The following is a 25,939-nucleotide window of genomic DNA, read 5'->3' as shown; positions in this document are numbered from 1 at the left end:
TGGAAGTTTAGAGCCAAGCCCCAAGGTTTAAATCTACACCACTGAGCACAGTCACCAAACGCCAAGGCCCTGCCAAGATGGGCCAAGTGTCAGGCTGGAAAGCAAACAGGGAAGGCCAGGGCATGTGGGCAGGGGTGCTGAATTCATCCACCAATGGACCCCGGGGCAGATTTTCAAGGGAGTCAAAATCTGATGAATCTCATCAGTGTGAGCCAGTGTGGTCAACGGCCAGGAGACAAAGAAACACCTGGAGGCAGAGTTGTCTTAGGGGAAAAGGAAAGAAAAAGACCGGGACCTCCACGGGTTCCTCTTGAATCTCCAATAAGCATTTACTGAATTTTCATGACCAGACACCTGCGCAGGTCCTCACCATGCAGAGTGGAAAGCTGGGGCTCCCCCCTTCAGGCTGGGAAGGTACAGGCGCAGAGAAAGAGGGGGTGCCCACATCTGCCCGAGAGCTAGGAGCAGGGCAGGGCCCAGGATCGTCACCAAAGAGAAGCATCTCATTCCAGACCCCCCGATGTGACCTCTGTACCATGCCACTAGCCTTTACTTGGCTTCTTGTGTTTACCTGGAATGCCCTTCGACCTGTGAGTCTCCCACTAATAAACCCCTAGGTACCCTTTCTCATGCAACTTGTTACTCTATGAACTGCTCCCCTACTTCTCCAAGCAGAGACGAGCCCTGCCTCTGTTGTGTGGCTGGAGTACCACCGAGGCGATACCAAAAAATATTTTATAACCGGAACAAGTAAGCATCAACAGATGGGAATGGACACAGTCACAGGCAAGCAGTACGTCAGCTGTGGACATTCCTCGTAGCCACCCCCGCTGCCCCGCCCCCTGCACTCAATTAATAATGTACGTGCAGGTCTCTCTACTGAAAATGAGTTTTTGTAGTTCACTGAAGATTCTAGAACAGCAGCTATACATGAGGAGAGGGCCTCACTCTGCCCCAACTATCCACAAGGGAACCCGAAACACCTCCCTGACCCCTCCTCACTCCATCACCCCCTATGGAGGGCCAATCCCCGAGCCCTGCACGTCAACCTCAGTGCCACCAGGCTTGCCTCCAGCCCGAGCGACCACCATCCCGTACCAGCACGCTGCCCCGGTCAGTCTCCCAGCTTGGCCTCCCTGCCTCCCCCCACGGCCAGCAGGCCCTTGCCAAAGAGAAAATCCATCATGACACTTTCTCACTTTAAAAAGCTACTGAATGGGGACGCTTAGGTGGCTGAGCAGTTTGGCGCCTGCCTTCAGCCCAGGGCCTGATCCTGGAGACCCGCGATTGGGTCCCACGTCGGGCTCCCCGCAGGGAACCTGCTTCTCCCTCTGCCTGTGTCTCTGCCTCTCTCTGTGCCTCTCATGAATAAATAAATAAAATCTAAAAAAAAAAAAAAAAGCTATTGGATGGCTCCCCAATGTCCTTAGGATAAAGTAAAAATTCCAGGCGTTAAGGAAAGGTTCCAAGAAAAAGGTGACATTTGCAGTGGAGGGTGACAGACACAGAGATGAAACAGAGGGCCCCTCGGGCCCGAAGAAAGAGCCCAGGACGGCTCAGCACAGAGCACTGGCGGGTATGGAACACAAACCCCACAGCTCTGATTGCGAGGGGCTGCAGGCAGACCGTGCCACTATTTCCCCCTACTCCCCCGCGGTGCTCCGTCCACTGGGGCCACACTCAGGATCAGATTCCCTCTCAAGACCCCAAAAAACAGGGCAGCCCGGGTGGCTCAGTGGTTTGGCGCTGCCTTCAGTCCAGGGCGTGACCCCAGAGACCCGGGATCGAGTCCCATGTTGGGCTCCCTGCATGGAGCCTGCTTCTCCCTCTGCCTCTCTCTCTCTCTCTCTCTCTCTCTCTCTGTCTCTGTCTCTATAAATAAATAAATACATAAAATACATAAATACATAAATACATAAATAAGATGGAAAGCATTTAAAAAAAAAAAAGACTCCAAAGAACCACCACTAGCCCTGGGAAAAGCATGAGACCAGTTCACCACCTTCAGGCGAGAGCAATCTCGGAAGAAGGGGAATCACAGGAGGGGAGCCCAGGAGGCCGGCCGGGTGCGGGGTGCGGGCCAGACACGGAATGCACACCCCAGAACGCGCACCATCCCCCTGCTTCCTAACGACCCCCGGCTTCAGCTGCAAGCTGCCGGGAGCTCGCCGGGGCTCCGGAATGCAGCTGCTGGTCCGTGTGCTTTGGAAACTCCCTGCGCTGGCCCGGAGAGCTGGCTCCGGGGAGGCAGGTCCCCCGGAGGATCACTGCACCTGCAGAGTCCCGCTGATACCCAGATTTCCGGGGGCAGAAAACTGGCCAGATTAGGTGCCAAGGTGCTTGTTCTGAGAGTCACCACCAGGCCGGCGCGGGACGCAGCCTTGACAAACGCAAGGCCGTGGAGCGGACACCCGGGTCGGGCCGTGATACGCGGGCTTGGGGGGCTTCGACAGCAGGACTGGGGTCCCCGGGCGGGGGAAGGCCCACGCACAGCTACGCCCTTTGCGAGCTTCTGAGCAACACGTGCCCGGGGCCCCGCGCCGGGGCCTTCAGGGCGGCGACCGTATCACCAAACTCCAAAGCACGAGGAGGAACCAAGGCCGAGAAGCTAAATCCTGTTGGCTCTGAACTCAAAAATCTTCCTCAAACCCATCCCAAGTGCTTTATTAAACTGGCACGGCCCTGTGCGACCCGCCACGACTTCCTGTCCCCTTTAGACCAGTGGTTCTCAACAGGGGACAATTTGCCCCCACCACCCCCCGGGGGACACGTGGAGGTGTCCGGAGACGTTTGGTTGTGGCGTCTAGTGAACCGAGGCCAGGACTGCTGCCCATCTGCAATGCACACAGCTGCCCCTCACTACAAAGAATCAGCTGGCCCGAAATGTCTATAGGGCTGAGGCCAAGAAATCCTTGAGAAAGTCTGAGAAAACCAACCCTCCCACTTTCTCTTCTCATGCCCCCCAGTTCTTTCTCCTGCGAGCACATTGAGGTCTTGAAATGCCACCGATGGTGTCTCGGTACCTTCCCTAACAAGCCTAAAACCTGTGCCATGGTTTATAAGGCCGGTCATGACCTGCCCCACCTACCACTGCCACGTCATTTCCTCAACATCAGCGTCCTCTCTGCACTGAGGACTCCAGGCATTGCTACCTGCTGACTCCGATTCTTCCATCCACCTTTCACCTGGCGGTAGAGGATGAACTGTGTCCCCTCACCCCCCATTCAATAGGTTCAAGTGCCAGTTAGTCCCCTAGTACCTCAGAATGGGATTGTATTCAGAGACAGGGTCTTTAAAGAGGTGACTGATATAAAGTGAGGTCCTTGGGACAGGCCCTGACCCCATATGACTGGCCTGCTTATAAGAAAAGGATAGACACAGGGGCCCCTGGGTCGCTCAGCAGTTTAGCGCCTGCCTTCAGCCCAGGGCATGATCCCAGGTCCCGGGATCGAGTCCCACATCGGGCTCCCTGCAGGGAGCCTGCTTCTCTCTCTGCCTGTGTCTCTGCCTCTCTCTCTCTCTCTCTCTGTGTCCCTCTTGAATAAATAAAATCATAAAAAAAAAAAAAAGAGGATAGATACATGCCCAGAGAGACCACAGGAGGACACGGAGAAGATGGCCATCTATCTGCAAGCCAAGGAGAGAAGCCTCAGGAGAAACCAGCCCTACCCCAACCTTGAGCTCAGACTTACAGCCTCCAGACCTGCGAGGAAACAAATCTCTGTGGTTTGAGCCAGTCAGGCTGCGGTGCTTCATCCGGGCGGTGGAAGCAAACTCATGCATCTGGCTCATCTTCTCGCTCGTCCTTCAGCCCTCGGCTTCATATCACTTACAGCTGGGGCCTCTGCATGGACACCCCATCTAAAGTGGGTCCCCCTGGCTTTTCACTCTGACAGTGTCCTGTGTTGTCCTTTATCCCATCTGTGCTCACTGCTGCGTCTGTACTCCCTCCCCACCGGGCTGCACGTTCCCGAAGGTAGAGGGGCACCGTTTCACTCAGCGCATCCCTGGCACCAGGCACCCGGTGGGTCCCCAGGAGATGTTTGTGGGTGCTCTTAGAGGAAAGCCAAGCATTCAGCTATGATTTATTCCCATCCCTCATACTCTTCCTTGCAAAGTTCCATCCACTCCCTGCCTCATCCCCAAGAAAGGGAGTGGGGACCTGTACATACATAGTTAAAAATAAGGGACATGGGGGTGTCTGGACAGGTGCACGTAAATTACTACCCCATCTGCTTCAAAAGAGGTAAGAAATCTTTTCAGCCCGACATTAGGACTTTCTAGTGGCTGAAATATTTATCCCATCTCAGTGTCGTGGGACACATTTAGAATCCAAAAAAGACAAGCATTAGCACGAAGTTGGCTAGCTGGGGTTTCTCCTTCTCCCTTTTCTTTTTTTCATTAAGCTGAAAAATGAAAGAGTTGCCCATTTTCACTGCAGCACATCACTTACTTAAAATAACTACACCATCTGCACCAAGAATGAACAAAAAAAAAAAAAAATTCCGAGTTCTCCCCCAACGGGCAAAGGCAAACAGCCTGCTGCAGCAGCTTCTTCCAAAACTTCTGGCACCCACAAATCTGTATCTGATGAGGGGGCCGAGACTGGAGGAACCGCAAAAAGTCAGCTGCTGCATCACCCAAACTCTCCTTCTGGAACGTGCGCCGGTAGTGATGCTGACTTTTCCAGCAGAGCAATGGGAGAGGTCTTCTCCCCGGGACCCTCCTCGTCACGATGCGGTCCCCAGCTGATCATCTGCAAACCATCGACAGGCTCTGCTTTCCCGTTTCTGTCCGGTTGCTTTTGTCTTGATCCTTCCAGCTCCTGGCAATCCGGGCTTTAGGCTCAAGAAACAGTGTGGCAAGACACACGACACACACGTACAGACAACTTTGTTTTCTGTTTTTCAGCTCGCAAACAGAGCTTCCCTAAAGCCCCCCCACCCCCACCCCCGGACAATGAACACACCTCTTCCCACTGCCTGGTGCCAACAGACATAATGCTACGAGGCCACTGGAAGCCACCATCTGGTGTGGCTCCCTTCGTCGACACACACGTCCATTCCATGCGCTTGTGACACGCAAAGCACCAAGCGACTGGCCTGCGATGATTTGTTGGTAAACACGCCTGGAAAATCCCCGAAGGTCCCCTGGACTCCACACTGCTCCACGTGGTGGCATCAGCGTCAGAGGGACCCAGAGACATCTGTCCCAAGCACAGCCCAGAGCTTTGCCACGGGGAAGGTTCTGGCTCCCAGCAACAGGGAGCAGCCACAGGGAGGTGTCTGAGCCTCTGGTTCCAAGTGCCTGTGCACAGCCGGGTCTCTGGCTCTGTCTAGCACTGCACACGGCTCTGCCCCTGAGAACATTCCAGAAGCCCCAAACTCTGTTTACCCATCTGCTCAAGGAAGATACAAGCCCCGGGCAACTGGTGAGAAGGTATAAAATACCTTCCGGGTTGAGCCCAGGACTGCAGCACCTTGCAGATCTCACACTGACACGGATTCCACATTTACACGTACAATGCATCCTATTTGCACGGACACTGAAGGAAGGCCGGGTGAAACTTCGCCGCAGGGACAAGTGACGGATGGAGGGAGAGAGCAGTGAGTGAGCCTAGCTGTCTGCCCGGCATCTGCACTTGACACAGATTTCTTGTTTGCTTTTCGCATGAAATGCAAAAAACAGCAACCACCACGAGGTGATAAATGCTTTGTTTCCTTCCTAAAATGAGTTAGCAAAGAGAGCTAATGGCCAGTATCGATGGGGCAAGCAAAGAGAGAGTGAAGAGGTCTGGGAAAAAGACAGCTCCTCACCAGGAAATAGCTTTATAAATTATTTTTGTTCCGTATTTATAGCCTCATTAAGGGTCTGAAGCTGTTACTTACATTTTTTAGTTATGCTTCATTGCATTTCATGAGGAAAATTATGTAGGAACGGCGTGAACGTCGTGGGGATTTGCAGAGCCTTCAGGACGCAGCCCCTGCAAGGTCCACCGTCCACAGCTCGCTGGGGCTGGATGGCAATGCTAGGGGGTGGTGTTCCTCGTGATGCTGACCCTCAGAGGTGGGCATGGACCCCCTGCACCCCCTGCCCCCTAGCCCTCCTCTGCTCCCCTAAGCGGCCCGGCCCGTAAGAAACCGATTATTACTGACTTTTCCCTAGGGAAGATCTAACATCTACTGCAGCTCTCAATGCATGGAGCAGTATGACGTAAGTTCTTCCTATTGCTTTACAACAGCCCTACGAAATCGGCAGATAAGGACCCAGAGAGACCGAAGAAGCAACCTGCCCAAAGCCACACAGCTAGCACAGGGGGCTGTAAACTCTGCAGGCCAGGCTGTGCGGGACAGGAGGCCTAATTAAAGACATACAGGTACTTACAGAAAAGGAGAGGGAAAACTATTCCACAAAATTTATATTAGTGAAATTCAAAAAGTGGTAATAACTGAGAGCAATTTTCCATAGTACAAGAGCTACTAATGAGAAGAGCCGAATTTGGGGTGGTGGGGGGCAGGTCACCTCGTTCCTGATGAGTGTTCCCTCTCATCAAAATCCACTATGTTTGATTTTTTTTTCATAGTTGAAAAATGTTAAAACCATTCTTAGCTCCGGGACTGCAACAGGCTGGCTCTGACCTGTGGGCCACAGTTAGCAGACTCCTGGGCCAGAAGACGATATGTCTATTCAAAATAAGAAAAGGACCCTAAGGGCCCCATCCAAAGACACTTCCTCTGTGTCCCATGTCCTCACCACACTCTGAAATGAGCCCCGTGCTGCTCCCCACAACCAGGAAGGCTCGGACCATGGCTAGCCTGCTCCCCCTGCCTCTCTGCACCCCCAGGTGTGCAGCAAAGCAGGCATGATGCATCCAGACCCTTCCAAATCTGACACTCTCAAGTTCTGATTTTAAACCCTACTTGAACCCATCTGTATTTCCAAACTACAATGGAGAAATGAGACTGGGTCTCTGCAGACCACTCGTGGGCCTGCAGGAGGAAAGGTGCACAAGTGAAAGACCACCAGATGAACCCTGACGCACACGGCGTCCTGGCCAAGGGCCGGCTGCATGTCAGGCCCAGGGAGTCAGGCCTCGACTGAGAAAGTCTTCTGCCTTTTTAGCTTCAATCAGCAGCAGCAGCAGCAGCAGGAAGTGCAAGTCAGCCAGGGAAGCTACAGTGAAGGACGAGACGGGGGACAGCTTTCTGGCCAATTTTATCAGGCTTGCAGATAAGCCGGGCTTACGAGAGGGCCAATCAACCCTGCACTTAAGCAGCTCTCAGAAAGAGTCACAGAGTCCAGAAGAAGGATCCTGCTCTGGCCCCACGTTTAGCTCTGCAGAGAGATGCCCAGGCAAGGGAAGTGCAAAAAATGTCAAACCAAACCTAGGAATCAGGCTGGGAAAGCAAAATGAGCTTCGCTTAGGTCGAAAACAGTATTTTTATGAACTCGAGATAAGATAGGATTTCTGAAGTAAGACTCACAACACACAGATCATAAAGGCTGATAAATACAACCACGCTAAAGTGTCCAACTCCTGGTCAACAAAGAATCCCACAAACACATTTAAAAGGTAAAACCACTGGCTGGAAGGCTGCCACATTTATGACCCACAAAGATCACTATCTACCTATGATTTTCCTATAAGACTCTAAGGGAAAACACAAGCCACCCACTAGAAAACCGGACAGAGCGTACCAACAGGTACTTCCACTGATGAGAAAACTCAAATAGCCACTCGAGATATACTCAAGCTCACTTGTAATCAAGAAATAACGAACGGAACCATAAAGTCCTCTTTCACGCCCATCAGACTTGCAAAAAAAACTCAAGTCTGACACCTTTGAGCTGCGAGTGCAGGAACCTGCGCTGCACGTGGAAGAGTCACTCAGGAGAGCAAGCTGGCAACCTCCAGTGATGCAGAAGATGCTCCGACCCTTGGACCCGCCAGCCCTCTCTCCACGCACACCCCAGGCCGGGGGGAAACGCACAAGAGACAGCAGCCAGAGAACCTTCGCTGTGGGTACCACCACGACATAAAATTGCACGACAAACTGAACATTCATCAAAAGGAAAACGGCGGGGGGCGGGGGGGGGGAATCCCTGGGTGGCTCAGCGGTTTGGCGCCTGCCTTTGGCCCAGAGCGCGATCCTGGAGTCCCGGGATCGAGTCCCGGGATCGAGTCCCGTATCAGGCTCCCTGCATGGAGCCTGCTTCTCCCTCTGCCTGTGTCTCTGCCTCTGTGTGTGTGTGTGTGTGTGTGTGTGTGTGTGTGTCATGAATAAATAAATAAAATCTTTAAAAAACAAAAGGAGAATGGGAGAAAACTGGGGAAACAGTCACACCAGGGAATACTAGTAACCCCGGGCTTTTATGTAACGAACTGGGGTGGCAGGAACCCACATGGGTAAACCTCAGAAACCTACTGCTCTGTGAGGGGAAAGCCAGTTGGAGAAGATCAATGAGATCAAGTTTGAAACCTGTAAGACTTTAATGGGTAGATACAGATGGGAAAGTCGGTGGAGCACCTGACTCTCGATTTTGGCTCCCATCATGATCTCAGGGTCATGGGACCGAGCCCCGTGTCGGGCTCCTGTGCTCAGCAGAGACCCTGCTTGAGATTCTCTCTCCTTCTCTCCCCTGCCCTTCCCCCACTTCATGTGAGGGCATGCCTTCCCTCTCTTAAAAAAAATTCATATATATATATATATATTTTTTTTTAAATGTATAGGAAAAAAATAGCAAATTCAGGAGAGTGGTTACCCTCTGGCAAATGGGATCAGAGGGGACACAATGAACTTCAAATGTAAGCTTTCTTTCTTTAAAACAATCTGAAGCAAGCATGACAGGGTATTAGAATTCAGTGGAGCCGGGTGAAAGGCCCAGGTTTTGTGTTATTCTTGGTACTTTTCTCCATCCTTCAAAAAATGTTTCATTAATAAAATTTATTACAAGGAACAAAAAATATGCTAATATTTGAGGAAAATCTTTGAAAGACATATGGAACCATTTACCACTGATATCCTAGCTTCAAAAACCCCATCAACTATAAAAGGATGAGAGATAAAAGGGGGCAAGTGTTCACAGTGGGGAAAAAAAGAGCAAATGCAAGGACATCCATCTGGGAAATTTGGTCTATTATGAGCTCTTTTCATTTTCTGAAAGGCAGCAACAGTTGCAGAGGAGCAGCAAATTGTGGAGGAAAAAAATAAACACGTCTCATAAGATAGATTTACCCACCCAACTCATTAAGCCGTGACATTCCAAAAATAAAAATAGCAAGGCCCAGCCAGAAGGTCAGATATTTTTTAAATACTAACTCCCTGAGACATCAGGGTGGGAAAAGCCACAGTAAAGCTGTCTTTCTCAGAATAGCCCACGCCAACTGCCCCCTCAGCCCTCCACGAGGGGCTGCAGGAGGCCAAGCAAGGAGGGGGCGGCTCTGACCTGGCACACCCAGGCGGCCAGATACCGGATTCTCTAGAGCTGTGTGACTTCAGACCAGGGAGCTACCCTCTCTGAGCTCAAATTCTCTGCTTGCAAAACGGGGGTAATCCCGCCTCCTGGGCAGGGCTGCTGAGGGAGAGACAGATATAATACCTACACATATAATAGATAAAGGGAGGGACGCTGGGTGGCTCAGCAGTTGAGCAGCTGCCTTCAGCTCTGGGCGTGGTCTCCAGGTCCTGGGATCAAGTCCCACATCGGGCTCCCTGCAGGGAGCCTGCTTCTCCTCCCTCTGCCTGTGTCCCTGCCTCTCTCTCTGTGTCTCTCATGAATAAATAAATAAAATCTTTTAACAAAATAAAGGGATAAATTAAATACAACAGAGTAATTGGCGGATGCTTGGGGTTCAATAAACAGGACTGGTACGTATCACTAGTCCCCTCCCTCCATGCATTCTCCCTCACTCTCCCCACCGAGCTGGTACCCGGACGACAGGTCCCTCTTCCCCACCTGCCTCCCCAGAAAGGGCACAGCCTGGCCAAGTGCGGCTGGCTACCTAAGAGCGCGTGTCACTTAGGCACAGAACAAACAGACTTTGGGGACAGACCCTGGGTTCTAAGGACACAGTTAAGGAACTCGCAACGTGGCCGTGACTGTGTATTGTCTAACACACAACAGGCTCAGTCTGATAATTCCTAGGGAATAAGCAGCCCTTCTTGGGGCTCGATCCCTCCATGACTCGATCCCTCCGAACAACGGGGTTTTGATACAGGTACGTGGGATTCACCAGCAGGACCTGGAGGAGCTGCTCCATGGCCTCGATTTCTTTTCTTTTTTTTTTTTTTAAGTTTTTTTTTTTTTAATTTATTTATGAGAGACACAGAGAGAGAAAGAGAGGCAGAGACACAGGCAGAGGGAGAAGCAGGCTCCATGCAGGGAGCCCGATGGGGGACTCGATCCCAGGACCCCAGGATCACAACCTGGGCTGAAGGCGGTGCTAAACCGCTGAGCCACCCGGGGATCCCATACGGCCTCAGTTTCCCCAAGTGTAAAAAAAGGAACAGAGGACATCGGAGATCCTTTCTAACTCTCCACTTGCTATTCCTGCTTCGGTGGCCACATACCCAGGCCCCACGGCAGGCAAACACTCACCATCTGCCTGTCCTAGATACAATCCTCGGCATTTAAAAATAACACCTGGGATTTACATAGAGCTCCTCCACTACGGAGCTGAGACGGCCCTGCGAGGCAGGTACTGCAGGTAGTTCCTCCTTTTTAAATACAGAGGGACTTGGGACCCAGAGATCAACCAGACCATCCCAAGGCAGCACTGGAGCCGGCCAGGGAATCTGGGTGCCCAGCCTCCGGGGGACCCTGTTCTTGCCTCTGCTCAGACACCGCCGGTCCCACCCGCCTGTGCCGCTGGAGGAAGTCACCTCCAGGGCGCCCGGAGTCAGGCCTGCCTCCCGTTCCCAGGGGACCCAAGGGCCTCTCTGGTTCCCTCCGATTATCCACCATCGCCCATCACAGCTCAGCAGATGAACGGCTGTCGGGCTGATCACTTCCGATCGAGGGAGGAACTCTGCCAATGAAACCCAAAACGCCAGGCTGCCCCCACCGAGCAAGGGCGGAGTGCGTATTAACTGGTGCGTCTTCTCAAATTTTCTTAAGCAGCTTAATCCATTAAACCGGTCCGGCCGGCTTCGACAATCTGCTCACGCGGGCCCCCTCCCTCCATCACGAGGAATTAGCCGACTTCTTGAGCAAATGATGTTTGCACATCTCGCCAGTGCCAGGGTTAAAGCAGGATTTACTGCGGCGCCCCTGCTTCTGCACGCACGTCCCAACGGCGCGGCTTTCAGAGCTGAGCACTTGACCTTCGCGAGAGCCTTGTCGGATTTGGTAAATCAAAGGGCTGACACCGTGAGGCCTAACCTAACCTGTTTGGGTTTCCCAGGTTGCGGAGGGCAGCTTATGACGACGGTCCAGAAAAGAAATCGAACTGAAGATTAAGGAGGGATTGTAGAGCTTGTCTCGCTCAGGTCCGCCCGGGAGCTCACAAACTCTGATTTCTAATTCCACTCCTTCCCGGCCCAGGGAGACGGCTTAAGCCTCTTGGGCCTCAGTCTCCTCATCTATAAAACGGAGGCAGACCAAATGCAACCCTGACAAGCTCCTTGGGCAACCCAGGGGCTGTCCTGTCCAGCTGGCAGCAGGGTCGCACAGGCACGGAGCCGAACATATCACAGTCCTGGGCTGTTCTCCTCACATCAGAAAACTTAAAATAATGAAGAAGTCAGTGGAAGCTTCTGGGATTCTCACACATTTTATAATAAGACAGCATACAGAAGGAGGCCGTAAGATGAGCCAGAGTTCACTTGTTAAAGGTATGATTATTCACTATTATAGAATTATTATTATATAAAGGCTAAACAGAACGCAGGCACATAATATGCCATTTGACACAGGACATGCCATTCTAGAGTAGTTACAGGATTAATAATTAGAGGAAGGGTCATCTCAAGTGTAAAGGGACCCACCTCAAACCATACACAATAGAATCCCATCAGGCAAGAGAGATTGGAAGAAAGCTGCTCATTAAAAAATGATAATCAGGGGGATCCCTGGGTGGCTCAGCAGTTTGGCACCCGCCTTCTGCCCAGGGCATGATCCTGGAGACCCGAGATCGAGTCCCATGTCGGCTCCCTGCATGGAGCCTGCTTCTCCCTCTGCCTGTGTCTCTGCTTCTCTCTCATTCTCTCTCTCTGTGTCTCTCATGAATAAATAAATAAAATCTTTTAAAAAATAAAATTAAAATAAAAAATGATAATCAATAAATCGAGTGTGCCCCACAGGGAGGACTCCGGCTGAGGCTATGACGGCGCTCTGCAAACAGGGATAGCTCAGCACCGAGACGTTGGGAGGAAGTCCAAGGCCTGAAGAATCCAAGACCACAATTAGCCTTTCAACAGGTTCATCACCTATGGTCTGCACCATCTTCAATCCCCTGGCATCCAGCTGGGTCTCACACCTCCTTGACTTCCTTGAAATCGGTCCTCACAAAGTCATCAATGGCCTCCTAATTGCTTGAGCCACAGGCTACTCTGGATTCAATCTATACCTTATTCACTCTGCCACAGTGGACCAGCGGGATGGCTCCCTCCCCCTGAAACTCATTTCCTTGGCTTCCCCCACACACCTGGCCTTCTGACCATTCCCCCTCAGTCACCCACGAGACTCCTCTCTCTCCATGCATCCCTCGAGGGTCTTCGGGGGCTCTGCCTCCCATCTGCTTGCGAGCTAGACATGTGGTCCCTGGAAAAAGCTGCTCATGTGCCATTAGGTTCAGCCTCCAGCCCAGAACGCTCCCCTGCAACTCCGTCATCTGCCCACAGCTGCACACGTCCATCCCCTACTGCTCAAGATGAGTCCATCCCTGGCACCACCTCAACACGTCCAAAACAACTCTTGATGTTTCTTCTAAACCCACTCTTCCTGCATCACTGGCATTTTAGTTGGGAGAACCACCAACCACCTTTCACCCTTACCCCCAGCCACATCCATCAACCGGTATTAAATATTTCCCACGCCCATCCTTCCTCATCATCTCTGCCACTCACAAACCCCCCAGTTCAAATCCTACTCTCTTGCCTGTTTGGCATTAATGGTTCCCTCCCTGGCTTTCCTGGCTCCAGTCTTGACTCCTAAAAGGTATCTTTCACCAACAGTAGAGCAACCCTGACCATGTCACTCACTGCCTCCAATCTTCTCTTGGCTCCCATCCCATTAAGGGTTAAGACCCAAGGTCCTGGGGTCAACACAGGAGGCCTGTGTGTCTTGGCCAGTCTATCTCTCCTGGTTACTTTCCAAGCTCCCAACAGACCTCCCAACATAACCTATGCAAACCTCTCTCTCTTCACTTATCACAGCGCCGCATGGTTTTGTGGGCCTGACTTCCCCACCATGAGCAACTTCTACACCAGAGATGGGAATATGTCCTAATGCAGCCCAGAGCCAAAGACAGAATGTTTGTTGGGATGGCTAGCTGGAGGCAGGAAGGGAAGAAGGGAAAGAGGAATAAACAGTGTGGGTGGATGGAAATGTGGATGGTTGCTTCTTTGTGCTAAAATATTATAGAAGTAGGCAGCTCGGGTGGCTCAGTGGTTTGGTGTTGCCTCTGGTCCAGGGCGTGATCCTGGAGACCCGGGATCAAGTCCCATGTCGGGCTCCCTGTGTGAAGCCTGCTTCTCCCTCTGCCTGTGTCTCTGCCTTTCTTTCTGTGTGTGTCTCTCATGAATAAATAAATAAAATCTTTAAAAAATTAATTAATTAATTAATTAATTAATTAAAATATTATGGAAGTCATTTCACCAAGCATCTTGTGGATGATTCCTGCAAGTCAGGATTATTCCTCAACCCTGTGGACAGTCCACATTTGTATGCAGCCGAAGATTTATGGGACAAAAATATATTTCTTCATGCTCAGATAATAATTTGATCTAAAGTCATTTATTTGAAAAAATATGAGAGTGGAGGGGAAGAACCAAAAATATTTTTTATTTATATTATTATTCTCTCTCCTGAGAGGTCCATGGACCCTGGGAGATTCTACAAAGCAATCTTCACACCTGGATTAGCTTCAGCTTAAGCCAATCATTCTTCATGAATGAATATAAAATATTCAAAGGTAGCCCGACACTTTTCGGCCAGAACCTGAGCAGGTAAGAGCCTGCCTCCAGAACTCTTCGGCACGAGGAACTTCTACGTGATATGGGCTGTCAGCAAGATCATGGGGGGGGCTTCCCATGACACAAATCCAACATTCTGAGATGACCCATCCTCTCAGAGCCAGCTCACAAGAAATGATGAATGGACACGTGTTAAGGGTGGGAAGCAGAACCAGATTCAGGTGCATCAAGTAGCTGAAAATACCCGTAAGAGTCAGCCCTCTGTTAGTGTTCCATAGTGGGTTGGAGGTGGCCTCAGTCAAGCCTTAGGCCTCCACCCACACCAAGGCTGATTTCCCCTCTCCCCAGGGTAAATCCCAAACCATCAGCACCCTATACTTGGCCTTTGTTTGTTTCTGTATCCAGGGAGTAGTGACAGCTGCACCAAAGACCGTGGCATTTTGGGCTGGGACTCTGCTCCAGAAAAGGCACCAAAGCAAGCCATCTGCTAGCAGAAGAAGTGAGGGTGGCCTGGTGGAATGAAGGGGCCTACAGGGGTTTGGTCGAGGGTCTGCGTCTGTCATCAATGGTCATGGGAGCCCTAAAACCCAGGTCCCTAGCAACTCCCATTCCTGGCAGCCCGGACATCCTCTGCACAAAAAGTCCAGTCTGTTTACCAATATGAAGGTGGTGACCATCCCCAGGCTCTGGACATGAAGCAAAGAATACTGGCTCCAACATGAACCTGCGAGGAGTTTAAGAAGCCAAGAGTTTAAGAAGCAGCCCTGATCTAGAAAATGCCAGCAGAATAAAGACACATAATGAACCAGAACTGCCAACACAGCTTGAGAGACTCTCCTTGTCCCTTCTTTTGTCAATCATGTGCCTCGATGCTAAAGACATGAGAGACCATAGTTTTTCAAGAGAAATGAGGCAAGGGATCCAGCTCCTCACAGAATGTTGGCGATAATCAGCTCCGACAGGCGCCAACCCCTGCCTGGCACCACTCACTTTTCTCTGCACATCACGATTCACCCCATGCTGCACAAATGATAATGCATTTACAGACAGCAGGGACTTTCCAGCCAGGAGGAAAAATTTCACCTAATTAAATAAAAACAAAACAGAAAACCAAAGCCTTTAACCAGTGCCAAAAAGAAGACCAACTACTGATCTTTTGTGGGCCTGTTAGCCAGGAATGCCAATCAAGATGATTTTCTTCCTCGATCTTTTAAAGCAATCCTCCATGTCCCTAATTGCAACGAACTTCTTAAAAATCAGGAAGAAAACTGCAAAGAGAAATAAGGAAAGAAAATGACCGAGTATGTCGCAGAACGTAAAGACGACGCATAAGCAAAAGGAGAGTGCACAGCCTCAATGGCAGTTAAACAAATGCAAGTGGATATGCCATTTTTAAAAACAATCTGATAGGCAAAAAGTCCAAAAAAAATGGGTAATACCAAGAGCTGGCATGGATGTGAGGAAACTGGCACTCTTGTCCTACTGGTGAGAGTATAAACTGGTCCACCCTCTTGAGGCCACTTGGCAGTACCCAGCACTATTTATGGGGCTTACCTCTGGATTCCAACTCTAGGAATCCATGCTTAGGAATATATAAATGCACACGGAACACACGGGTTTTTTTATTCCCCCTCTCGGTATATACCTACTTGTAAAAGCTCAAAATGCAAAAGAACCTAAATATTGACCAAGAGGGAGATGGGTAAACATGATTTGGCATATCCGTGCTGGAACACCACAGCCTTTAGGAAGAACATCCACAACAGAATCAGAAGGGAGAAGCAAGTTGCAAAACAATATATGTAACATAAGCCATTTTTGTTGAACTCTAGAGATGTACGTGATAATACATAGGCATCTGTATTTGCATTTATATCTGCAAGGTCCTAGAACATACAAGCTGAGGGAAGGCCCTGAAAGCTCTATTAAAAATATGAGTATGTTTTTATTGGCACCTTTTCTCTGAAATGAATTCCTTAAAATATCTCCACAGCACATATGCCTGAAGAACTTAGAAGAGTGACCAAGATGATCCGGCGTAGGGATTGTAGAGCACGGCTCATTAGCAAATCACTCACACGCACAGTTGTTGGCTTCTTTAACCTTTAAGAAGCAAGAGCCGAAAGGAAAAAAGTCCTCCCAGTCACCAGTTTACAACATACAAAAAAGATGAAGCATTCCCCGAAACTTAACAGAAGTTGGGTGAGAGCCCTTTTACATAATTATGAAACCAAAAGCCCCAAACGTGGCCCAAACTAAAAAAATGAATGAATAAATAACTGAATAGGGAATCGTTCGGAGAAACCTGTGCATGGCTGTTTCTTAATGAGTTATTCTGGGAAATCACCCAAAGGCTTTTTCCCCTTCTAATCCGTTTCAGAACACGGACACACTCCACAAGAGAGCTTGTGAGCCACCTTTCCATGGCCACATGCCACCCTGCCCTCCCGCCCGGCCCCTCCGCCCGTGTCCATGGCCCGCGTGGAAGTCCCAGCTCTGACTCTGATCAAGGGAAAGAAATAAATTTGTTCTCTGCAGCGTGTCTCTCCGAGGCATGCTTGTGCTCACCGTGAGCCCACAATTACAGTTTGCTCTGGACTCCTGCTTCCTCGCTTCTGGATCTTCCAAGGTGGCACGAGGCCACATTTGCTGCTGGAAGACAGGGGCGCCCGGGAGCCCAAGGCTGGTGGGGCATCTGGTCGCCAAGGTTCCAGAGTTGCCCTCCCAACCTAAGTGGGTGGAGGGTCATCCCACAACCCGCCTCCTGGAAAGGGGGACGGAAATTAGATGTTTTTTTTAACATTGAGCGAAAGGAGCCAGACACTCCTAGTCTTGCCAGTACAGAACTAGGCAAAAGCAATCCATGATGCTGGAAGTCAAGAAGAGGGGTGGGAGGACCAGGCAGGGACACAATGAGGTTCTGGGGGTGCTGGTAATGCTCTATTTCCTGGTCAGAGCACTGGTCCCCAAGGTGTGTTCACCTCATGCAAACCCACGGAGCTCCCCCCAACCATCTGTGCACTTTTCACTATGTATGTTAAATTGCTATGAAAAGTTTACTTAAATAATAAAAGAAAATCTTTCCAATGGGATGCTGGCTCACAGGCACTGACTCTGTCCTTCCTTTTCTACAGCCCCAGCCACCGGCAAGGCACTGGTCAAAGTCACGCCAAGTCCAACGGTCCCCGGTGCCGAGGTGTGGTGATGGGCAGGGGACTAGCAGCGTGAGCAGTGGGGAATGGAATGTCCAGCATTTATTTTTAATTGATTTGCTCACTTTCTCCTATCAAAACAGCCTCCCTCCTTTTCTCCGAGGCCCAAAATGGCATCAGCCCCACCCGGATAAAACCCCAAGCATGCAAACTTCTCAGGCCTGGCACAAGGCTCTGCGGTCGCATCCACTGAGCCCGTTGGAAGAACGAGCCTGCAGGAAGCATCCGGAAGGCCTGCCAGGCTGCTCCGGCTCTCGATCCGAGACGAGTCTGAACCGGAGGTGTGAGTCTCCGCCGCCAACAAATCAATGCCATCTCCCGTTAACTCTCACTCCCCAAACTCTCCTGGGGTTATTCTGGGTTCTCAGAGATACTTGGGGGTCTCAAAGAATTTCTCCACGTGGTCAGTTTGTGGGGGAATCCCCCTCTTTTGTTGAACAAAAAGGGTTTTTATTTGTCTTTCTTTTTTAAGATTTTATTTATTCATTCATGAGAGATACACATGAGAGAGAGAGAGGCAGAGACACAGGCAGAGGGAGAAGCAGGCTCCATGCAGGGGGCCTGATGCGGGACTCGATCCCGGGACTCCAGGATCACACCCTGAGCTAAAGGCAAATGCCCAACCGCTGAGCCACCCAGGTGTCCCTTGTTTGTCTTTGACAAAAAGGCAAATGTAAGGTTTACAGAAAACTATATGGAGAGAAAAGTGAAGCAGGATGATTTACACTCGACGAGCCCACGAAGTAGCAACTGGACGCTGATCTCTACCCGAGGCCGAGGGAGAAGTCTGAAGCTGAATCTCTCGCTCGCTCTCCCCCGCTCCCTCCCTGGCTTGCTACAATCACCCTTTCAAAAAGGCACTGCCAAGTCACCACCACCGCCGCCCCGACGTTCAGGGAGGAGAGCCTTGGCTCAAAGGAAGCACAGTGGGCCGGAGCAACGTGGTCGCCACTTCCGGAGGGCACGGCAGGAAAGCGAGGAGCAGTGAGGAGCGCCCCCCAGCCTGGGGGGTCTCTGATCTGCAGACACCGTGGGGTCCCGTCCACGCCTGCATACTGCGCCCGTCCGGCAACCTGGACTCGCCTGGCACGAGTGGGCCGCATGTGCTCCCTACACAGATATATTACCTTCCTGTCCAGCAGGCCGGTCTGTCTGTCTGTCTTGTCTCTCTCAGATCAGTTTCTTGTGTCCCCACAAAACAAACAGCCTCTGTTCAAACTTCAGACCGGAGCAACTCAGTCTCCTGACACCTCCCCCACCCCAGGAAAAATCCCAAACTTGGGTAAACACGAAAAGAGCTTGCTCAAAGCTGAGATTGAGAGCAAGGCGGGCGGTGAGGTGTGCAAGGAACACCTCCGGCCCCGCTCAGCGGGCCCAAGAATCACAGACGAGCAGTTCAGGCAAGCCGCAGATCCAAAAATCACACAGGAAAGCCTGAAAAAGAAAGAACCAACTGAAGACTTTAAAAAAAAAAAAAAAAAAAAAAAGTTTCTTTATTAAAAGGCGGGGCAGGGGTGGGGGGATGCGGGGGTGGGAGGGTGTCTGTAAACCAGGCTTGATCAGCTGTCTTCTGGTGCCTTCCAGATCCTAGCAGACACATCAACAGGGGGAGCTGAGCCATAGACTGTCCAGGCTCAGGGGTGTCAGCGAAGCCGGTCAGTGAGAGGCATGAGGACTTCAAGGAACAAACCCCAGACACACTCCCTCAGGGTTACAAGCATGTGAGGAGGAGAGAAGGGAACTGATTCTGTAAAACACCATCCAAAGGGAAAGACACCGTCCTCCGGAGTCCCTCGTCACCAGCAAGCTGCCAAGAGGCCCGGGGGCCCTGCGAGCAAGCACATACTTTCAGGAAAACGTCTGCTTTTCCCCGACTCCTCCGCATCAGGCGCTATCCTCAGTCCTTGGTACAGGAAGAAAGCCCAGAAACATTTACAAGACAAGTGATGTCCCAGGATGTCCATACAAATAAATTAAGAACAGCATTTCTAGCCCTACCCAAATACAACCATCGATGGGCAAGCCAGTGTAGGCACAACAGAGCTTTTAATGGCCCAAAATTAAGAAGTTAACTTCCAAAGTATAACAGAGGACAAGGAATTTAAACATCCGGTGGATTTCCACGCTCCGCCACGCTTTGTTCCTACCTTTTCCATCCACAGCGTTTCCCAGTTTCACAATTCCCAGCGGTTCACGTCTTTGATAGAGTACTCAGAACTCCTAATCTCTAACTACTTAGACTATAGATGGGAGGCAATCCAAACTTGCTGATTAAACTCAATAGGAGGAAACCTTCAAGGACAGTAGCAACAAAAAAAGCGTTTAGACATTTCAGATTAAAAACGGCTGTGACTCCACCCCCCCCTTCCTGGACCACAGCTATGCAGACTATGAAGTCACACATTTACAAGTCCAGGTGACAGGCCACCCCTCCCCGCCTACGCTATGGCACACCCACTGCGCACTAGGGTTTTGTGCACATTACTTCATCCACACAGCATCCCTGCCAACTAGACCGTGTCCCCATTTTACAGATGAGAAAACTGAGGTTCAAGGTGCCAAACCAGTCAATGAGCAAGCACTGGGATGCAGATCAAGGTCCGTCTGGTTCTTTGGTCCACCACCACCACTGTGTTCCCGAGACAGCACAAAGGGACCACCTTATTGTCGCAACACAGGAGCTGCAACCCTGTGGCTCTCTCCCCATCCTTTCAAAGTCACAATTTGAGTATTAGTGGAAGAGCAGAACTTCTGACACACAGATCCTAACAATTATATATCTGAAGCATGGGAGAGCCATCCAGTCTGAAAGTGGGCAACTGCTGCATTCTCACTGCCAAGCTGCCTGAACTAATGTCCTCTCTCTGACAGTGACACTGTGCCACCGCACTGGGCCCGCGGAACAAGACACTTATATTTAATATCAACTCCATTATCTGCTGCATGCTCTGTTTTGTGGTAAGCATTCATTCAATTAACCGAGGCAGTCAATCACCCAGAAAGAACTTACTGAGCACCTAATGTACTTCAGGTTGTGGCGAGTAGAAGATCGGAGCACATTCAAAGCCTACAGGTGACCAGAAGAGAGGGGCGTGCCCCTGAATAGCTGTCCTTATAAAACTTGGGGTAATTCATGCCATGAGAAAAGAGCAGAAAATGGGACGTAGGAATCGCAAAGGAGGGAAAACTCTATTCCAGGGGAGGCATCATGGAATGCTTCATGGCACAGTGTTCAAAAACCAAGCTGGCTTTGCAGGGTGGGTAAAATGTAGACCTGCGTTCTGGACAAAATGTTAAGCTAAGGCAGAGGCGTGAGCCAACAGTCATAAAGAGGGAGGCTGAGAAAAGCTTTAAGAGCCAGGCTGCGGAGTTCAGACTTCACACACAATGAGAAACCAAGAGCAACAGCTGCTTGTTTGTTTATTATCACTAAGTAATCTCTACGCCCAACGTGGGACTCGAACTCGTGACCCCGAGATCAAGAGCTGCACGCTCTGCTGACTCAGCCGGCCAGGCGCCCCAACAGCAAGTCTTTGAGCAGAGGCGTGACACGAGACCAGTAACACTTCAGATAGGGTAACCCGGCAGCCCGACACAGAGAGACGCAGGGTGGGAGGGACGTAAGAAAATCTGGCTGGGAAGCTACTGGAAATTTTTAGGCATCTATTGGTGAATCGAAGGTCTGGGCCTTACTTTACTGACTCCCCGATAGAGAGGCTCCCCCTTTCTAACAAGAAATATTACGAAAGGCTGGTCAAAGTTAAATAAATAAATACATTGAGTCTCTTTGACTATTTGCCGGAGGAGGAGACAATCCAAGTCATCGGTCTTTGGCTTTAGAAAACAGCAGATGGTATTTTTGGCAGCAGATCCGCTGTCCTAGTTATATGTTTTGCTCAGGCTAATGGTGGACTTTGTTTGCATTTCCTTAGCCTGCACCACCGGGGCACGGGGCAGGCAATCCCAAGATGTAATAAGCAATAAAGGAAGCTGCACGGCGCTTCAAATTTGAGCATTGGCATAACCCAGGCACAAATACACCCGCGCAGAGGACATCCTTGCATCTCCTACACTCATGGTATATTTTGAAGCCTAAGCACTCTGTACACAATTTGGACTAGTTTCCATCAAATCTTCAAAACCCCAAAGACAACAAATACAGGGCGGGGGGGGGGGGGGTGGGTAGGAATAAAAGGCAAGTAGAATCAGATTGGAATTGGTGGCTCTGTGTGCAAAGCTGCAAGATTCCTGGTCCTGGTTACTGATTTCTGGAAAATAACTGCTTTGTCAGACAAATAAGACAAGCTCTTTTGCAAACTTTGTTTTCCTAGACCTGCCTTTTGATGTGCTCCTTTCCGTAATAATAATAATAATAATAATAATAAGGCTTGTGCAGGAGATGAAGTGGCTCATAGTGTTTTCTGCATGGATTAAATCTCTGCTACATTCTTTAGCAAATCAATAACAGAAATGGCATTTGCATTTGAGCAGCACCAAACCCACTTAAGAGGGTACAAGCAGGGGTTATAGCGGGGGCGGGAGACCCATTCTTTGCAAAGAGCTTCATTTCCTCCACCAATTCCACCTTCACCCCTTTTGAGAGAACCCTCTCTCAGGGAGGGGGGAATCCACCTCTGTCCTAACGGAAACGGATTTTCTCAGGTACTTTTTTATTAGCCTTCTTTTCAGCCAAGAGACCACGATGGTCAACCAAATCTTGCAAGGAGAATTCATCATTTGCCTTGCCAATAAGGGCTGTTCCCAAACCAGTGGAACTAAACTGGAGTCTGGAAACATTTGATTTTAATGAAACAAAAAGGTCAATCTCAGGGCAGAAAAGGGATGTGGATCCTAGGAAGAGACGCCAAGACACGGAAATGAGCTCCCCGGGGAGGTTCCAGGGAGAGAAAGGTGGAAAAGCAACCACGACAGCATGTGGCAAAAGGACGGGTGTTGGAACAGTACAAGACCCGCTGCACTGGGTACCAGGAAGCAGGAGGAGAGTGGAAGGTGCATACCTAGGCCTTGCTCTCAGACTGCTGGACGAGGCAGAAAAAGATACAATGGAGGGAGCTATGCGGCCCAGCCCCACGCAGAGAAAAAGGCAGGCGAGAAAATGGTCGAGTAAAAGAAATAAAATCACTACACACACTATTTTCATAACCAAAGTGGTAAGAGACCGCTGTAATCTCCACAGTTGTAGTTCTGCTGTAAAAACATGTTTTTAAAAACAAGGCCTCAGTGGAAATAGAGGTCCAAGCTGGAAAGCATACAAGGAAAATAAAGCAGTACTTCTTCTGCACACAGCACAGTTTCCTCCAGAAACGCAGTGAGTAAGAAGGGATTCATTTCTTATGAAGGCAAAACAAAGGCCTCAATTCTCTGGAACATGCTTATTAATACCAAGCCAGTTAAACCCAGGCGTTTCCCAGTTGCCGTCCACAGGCCCGTAAGTGGTTAGGAGGAGTAGGCCCAGGAACACAGGCACACACCCACCACGCACGTGCGCCACATGCATGCGTGCACGCACACACAACATACTCACCCCACGTGTCTCACGCCACGGGACAGAGATAACTCGAGGAACGGTCCATGTATTTGCAAACCCAATCTTGCAATAGCATTTCTTTCTTTCTTTTTTTAAGATTTATTTATCTGTTTATCTATCCATCCATCTATCTATTTATTTATTTGAGGGCAGGAGGGGCAGAGAAAGAGGGACAAGCAGACTGATGCTGAGCGTGGACCCTGACGTGGGGCTCAGTCTCAGAATCACGACCTGAGCCAAAACCAAGAGTCCAGACGCTCAAGTGACTCTGGCCGCCCAGGTGTCCTGCAACAGGAGCATGTAAAGCTCTGGTCTCTGAGCTCAACCAACTCCCGGGGGTAAGCATCTCTCTCTCCAGATTCTATATTCCTTATACTTTTCAAGCCTTGAGGAGATCCCAAGACCAAATGGGATCCATCCCATGCTCTTCGATGAACCCAGGAATTGGGATGAGGGAAGCTCTTCATTAGCGACAAACCCACGCGCGTCCACAGCACCAACTAGATCCAACCCACATCTTCAGACTTCAGGGTATACATGCAAATGGCTTTTTGAAAGAATAAAGGATTTTACACAATTTGTTTACCAATTTTGCCTGGTCTGTGTAGCCAAGTGTTCTTTACAACTGATAAATAACGTGCCCTCCCCGAATATAAACGGCGCTGATGATAATTACCATTTATGGAGTGTCCTCCGTGTGCCAGATGCCTTTACAAACATCTAATATTTATAACAGCTTTAATCAAAGGAATCATTAGCTCCATTTCACAAATGAGGAAAGGCTGCTCAGAGAGGTTAACTATCTGCCCAAGGTCACACGGAGTAATTGAGGATCTGGGCTTCATACCAGGCCAGAGCCTGCTTACAATTCATTTTGTCCTCTGCTGGACTCTTTCAATCGGGCCACAGAAGAAACACGACCGTGGGAAAACCCGGCCAGCTCACACCCTCCTCCTAGCACCCCACAGAACAAGAAGCCTGCATGTCAGCCTACAATATTCTCCTGCAGGTCTCCCAAAAAAGAAAATTTATGAGGATCTTCCAAAAACCACTGGTCTGCAGAGGCTGCGAAGTGACTTCCAGTTTTAAGAACTAACAAGAATCTCCCCAGAGCCGATTATTAGGGCTGATGCAGCTCATAAAACAGACCATAAAACCATTTCTGTTATATTAGTTTTGTGTTTCTCTGTTCCAGAGGCCCGTCAGAAGGCGGGGGGCCGGGGACCGCTCAGGAGACGCCTCCCCATGGCCTGTGGTCTGCCCACACCCAGGGAAGCCTGAAGACTTGTGTCTTGGCCTCTTTCCTTCCTCGCCCTCATCAGAGGCTCTCAAGTTGGTACAAAGGAAAGAAACATCATTAACCAGCCTCCTCTACCAGAGGGTGATCTCAGATGGGTCCCAGGAGCCGGTTCTAATTTACTTAAATGATTGAGATCTCCAGTTACTCAATCCTGCAACACGGGCCAGCAGATATAATTGCAAAGCAGGTAGGCTAGACTCACCAATCTGCCGATTTGGTGCCAGCTAACGTTGCAAATTACAGGGTATAAATTTAGCAGGGTGGGTCTTGACACACATTCCTGCAAATTACATGTTCCCTCGCTAGTAGAAAGTGCATTAATTACTCTGGGTGCGTGCACTACTTCCACTCACCAGGGCTTTCGGGACAGCCCGAGAGCAACTCAGAGCAATCTATGAAGATTAAAGCAAAAATAAGTGATGCCTGCTGGGGAGGGGAGGCTTTTCCGAGTCTCCTGGAACTGGAACTGTTAACATCCTCCCCGCAGACTGAGAGGAAGCCACGGAAGCCCACTGTGTGGGGTGGGAAATGGACTGACCCGAATCAAGACACAGACGGGAGACCAAGACACAGACAGGAGACCGGTAGAGCGGAAAACGGACACAGCGGTGATGCAAAAGCAGCAGCTTCCTTCCTCCGGCGACAGAAGGGCTGCTTTCCCTGCAAGAACGGGCGTCAGGTGCAGCAGGGCAGATGCAGCCAGAATGAGGTCTGGGCCCACGGGCTTGAGCCCGTCCGATTTCACCCCGTGTTAACCCAGCGCGGCCGGCGGGCCCGGCACTGAACCGAGCGCACGACACCTGCCTTCACCTGCCACTGCGAGGCAGGAAGGAACGAGCGCCAGCTTTACAGAGGAGGGAAACCGAGGCTCGGAAAGTCATTCCACCTTGCCCAAGGTCACACAATCAGAGAATAGTGGAACCAGGTCTGTGTGACTCTCAAACTCCTGCTCTTCAACCCAGGAGCCCCCGCAGATGCTCGTCCCTGCTCCGGGGAAAGGAGAAAACACCACCTCCGATGTCCAGGGCTCAGGGCTCAGGGCTCAGGGCCTCCCCAGGGGGGCTGCTCCATGTAATTCTTAGAACAACTCTGGGAGGTGTCCCATCCCCCGGACTGCACCCATGAGAAACCAAAGCTGGGAAAAGTCAAGATCATCCAGCTCGTAAGTAGCAGAGCCAAAAATGTAACCCCTCTATCATAGCTCCGAAATTCAAGACTCTCCCCTCTAAACTAAGATCCTCATCCGTGGTTAAGTGAAAATCCTCTAACCATGCAGCCTACGTGACTCAGGGAGAAAAGGGCTGCAGGAGCCAGAGGAGGACACCAAATGGTACTGCCCACAGGTCCCTGGGCCCATGCTTCCAGCGGGATGGGGCATGAGCCGGCCGTTTTCAAGGCCCAGCTACAGCAGCCGCTGGTGGTGGGGTTTTGTTTAAGATGCTCAGTAGACATTTCTCCTTCTGCTTTTCTGGAATAAGCTCCCCAAATGGCTATGATGTAAGAGGACTATAATCAGGGGTCCTCGCTCTCCAGCCAAAAGGAAGGCTATGTGATCTAAGCTGGACTAAGATGACGGCTCCGTCCCCGAGGGTGACTTCTCAGGCAAAAGGCAAAGGCACTGCAAACAGCCCATTGCTCCCAAGAAGCAGGACGAGGAAGGGCTCCTTCTACTGTAAAATGCAATCTCTCCGACACCACCCCACTTGAAAGCTCACTTTCCAAGGGGTTTCCCGACTGAAGGGGA

The 25,939-nt window shown here is 50.4% G+C and overlaps 1 protein-coding gene across 3 annotated transcripts in view; it reads right to left on the bottom strand.

Annotated features, from left to right (window-relative positions):
- LDLRAD3 (low density lipoprotein receptor class A domain containing 3) overlaps positions 1-25,939 on the bottom strand; it is a 232,023-nt gene that overhangs the window by 160,381 nt on the left and 45,703 nt on the right. The gene's annotated exons all lie outside the window — the stretch shown is intronic.

This window comes from Canis lupus, chromosome 21 (assembly GCF_048164855.1).
Source record: "Canis lupus baileyi chromosome 21, mCanLup2.hap1, whole genome shotgun sequence".
Lineage (NCBI taxonomy): Eukaryota > Metazoa > Chordata > Mammalia > Carnivora > Canidae > Canis > Canis lupus.
Note: the sequence above shows the minus strand (reverse complement) of the source record. Positions and strands in the feature narration are given on the sequence as shown.